Source organism: Camellia sinensis, chromosome 1 (assembly GCF_055761805.1).
Source record: "Camellia sinensis isolate YWXY chromosome 1, ASM5576180v1, whole genome shotgun sequence".
NCBI lineage: Eukaryota > Viridiplantae > Streptophyta > Magnoliopsida > Ericales > Theaceae > Camellia > Camellia sinensis.
Window position 1 is genome coordinate 156,269,218 of NC_138961.1, and position 3,142 is coordinate 156,272,359.

General features: G+C 37.5%; 1 pseudogene; it reads right to left on the reverse strand.

Moving 5' to 3' along the window:
- Positions 1-456: 456 nt before the first annotated feature.
- On the reverse strand, positions 457-2,937 carry LOC114305754 (protein argonaute 16-like; annotated as a pseudogene).
- Between the last annotated feature and the right edge of the window lie 205 nt (positions 2,938-3,142).

The following is a 3,142-nucleotide window of genomic DNA, read 5'->3' on the forward strand; positions in this document are numbered from 1 at the left end:
TATATGACAATAGGCGGCGTTTTATAAAAATGCCGCTAAAAGTTCTACTAACGGTAACATGACGTCACCATGCTATTTAGTGACGTTTTTAAAACGCCGTCGTATCTCTGATGCTATTTAATGACATTTTTAGAAACGCCGTGATAGCCCCCTTTTTTTTCTTTTTTTAATTATGCTAATTTTAGGTTATTGAACCAAAAAAAACCTATAATAAAACTCAAAAATAACACTAACATGAAATAATAACTCCCGTTCACATAGTAAAATCTTATCAAATGATAGTCCACATTTATTGTGCAAAAAAAAAAAAAAGAAAAAAAACATTCACACAAATCGTTTGAATTACATTAAGGAGTCACCAAAATTGGATGCCCTTCTATTCCAGTGTTTGGTCCTGAGGAGTTGAGAGGTTTAAGCATCCTTTTTTTTTCTCCTTTTTCATATTGTTTGGGGGTGGGGGGTCAATAAATTTAAAAGACAATGGTAGTCAATTGTATTTGAAAGTGAAGTTGCACAATAACATCCTTCAACAGCAGTTCAAAATTTACCCTAGGGGCCTCAAGGACACGACCATCAACTTGAGTAAGCTGTCTCTCTATTGAAATGCTGCAAAGCAACAAGAAGAGGGTCATCATCATAATGATAGTTTCTCACAGCCTGCCAAATTAATTGAGCATGAAGGTTGCAACATTAAAACTAAGAACATATACATTGAGATGGCAAAGAGAATTTACATCAGTCACAACTCGTATTCATTCTGGAGGTTTTTACCTCGACTTTTCAACTAAAGGTGCTCTCTGCATTGAAGATAATGCCTTCGTATAGCGTTGAAGAGAGACAAGGGTACAAAGCTGGAATGCAGGGAAGGAAACAACATCAGAATATTTTGCAGAAGCATAGAAGGGTGCTGGGAGAAAGTAAACCAGAAACAGGAGGGGAGGAGACATGGCTCAAACACTATCAAATTTTGCGTACCTCCAGCGGAAGATAGTTAGGCCATTCCGGTTTTCCAACATCAATGCATGGCATGTACTTTGAATTAGTAAGTTCAATGTTACGGTGCTTGGTGAAATACTCATACACAGTAATCTCCAGAGTCTGCCCTCCATCATGTCCACCATCACCATTATTCACTTTCAAAGGAAAACTAGGAGACACAATAAAACATCAGAAGTGCTCAACTGGAATATATCAATAGGAGGAGTTCCTTACAGTTTACAAGCACCTACAATTGCTGATTGCAAGGCTTTTCACTCAAGCCTGTGATCTTAAATTCCAAGTTTCTATGCCTTGTCTTAACCCTCATATTTTTTAGCATTCTCTTAGCCTGCCCATTCAAAAAATTACAATTTCAATACACAGAACATAACCAAACACAAATGAAAAATAAGACGCAGTTAACATTTTACTACCTTTGCCCAGTCAATATTACGAGGGTCCCATGCATTCTGGTTGGCTAGCAGAAAATCAATCACAGGTCCAGGTGTTAAGATCGTAGTTGTAGATATATCTATACAAAGAATTGTAAGCAGCATTGACAATGAGCAACTAACAGCTAAAGTGCAACCCCTGACTGCCAAAAAAATAAAAAAATAAAAACAACGGAGTGGAGTTATACCCATATTCAGGGATAAACCACCATGAGTAGGACGGAAGCTAGAATGGAACCCCCGACAGCCAGTTACGCCTCCCCCTATAGCAGTGAAATTCCTCGAGTCATCATGAAAGAATGACTGCCTAATCAAAAGCCAACCCCTAGCTTTCAGCAGCAATAATTTCAATTAGTCAAAGATAGCAGCCTCATTGGGGTCGCAAAAACTGAGAAACATAAACAAAAAGTGAAATTCTAAAAATACCTGTTAGCTGCTTGCTGCCTCAATATAATGTCAAGCACTCTCAATGTGTCTTGAATATTTTCAGGCTCAGATCCTTGGAGCACAAGAGAAATGGCCTTCAGGGGTATTTTTGCAGCATAACTGAGTTCTACCTTGAAAGTTTTGACTGAAAGGAACGCTTTGACCTTTTACCTGACTCACTAAGGCTCCCACCATGAGGACTCCCACTACCACAACCAGATAAGGAAGAATGCAACATAAGTATTGGAATTTTGAACAACACATTCTAATCTACAAACAAAATATAAGAAAGAAGAAAAAATTTAATAATACAAATAAATGACATACCGTTTTGCAAATGACTCCTCAAGCACCACTGTGAACTCGAAGTTGTTTTGCGGAAGAGGCCCCACTGTGTATAAACTTTTTTCTCCATCATATGCAAATCCCTTCCCAGCAAGTTCAGAAGAGTATGTTTTGTATAGCTTATCAACAACTTTTCTCCCAAAACCCTTGCTCTCAACAGCTCTCTTATCCTCTGAACTAATAGAAACCTGCATGTAATATGGCACAATAATTTCACTTTGAACGTTTGTGACACTAAAAAAACAGAATAGGAAAGATGATGGCTAACATATAGTATACTAGTAAAATATTTTATTTGGGCGTTTGACAGAAACTTTGAAGTGGTTCGTTAGCAAAGAAATCGCCGCCCAGTACTACCAAAGTCCTAGAAAGATTCATTAGAGCCTCTCCATCTGCAACAAGCTATGGTCTAATGCCAAACATGATATTCTACTTGATGGAAAGCTACCCCATGGAAGCAGCCACTGCTAATTTTCCCTACACTATGAAAGATATCACAAAATATGCTTTTATATACATATCATGATGAATGGGCTACTTGAATTTAGAGCTCAAAACTCAAAAGAATCATTTTCTAGTTTCACTCATCCAGAACTCTACTGTTATAGAAATACATAACCTAGCACTTCCACACAGATAAAGAGGAAGACAGAAGAAGAAAAATGTAATAGGTCACAACACTGTATTTGGAACAAAAACCATCTCTTTGGTAGGTGTATTGGTACTTTACCTGCATACTTATGATCCATTTCATGCAGTTGGCACCATAGATTCCACATCTTGCACCCTTTATAAGTAATTAGACGGTAGAGTTAGCATGAAACTTTGAAGCAAAGTATCAATTTAAACCAATGAAGAATTAGTTGGAATGAAATTGCGCCATGGTATGGCGAAGCTCAAATTTAGCCTCAATTACAAGAGCTAACATCTATAATTGCTTG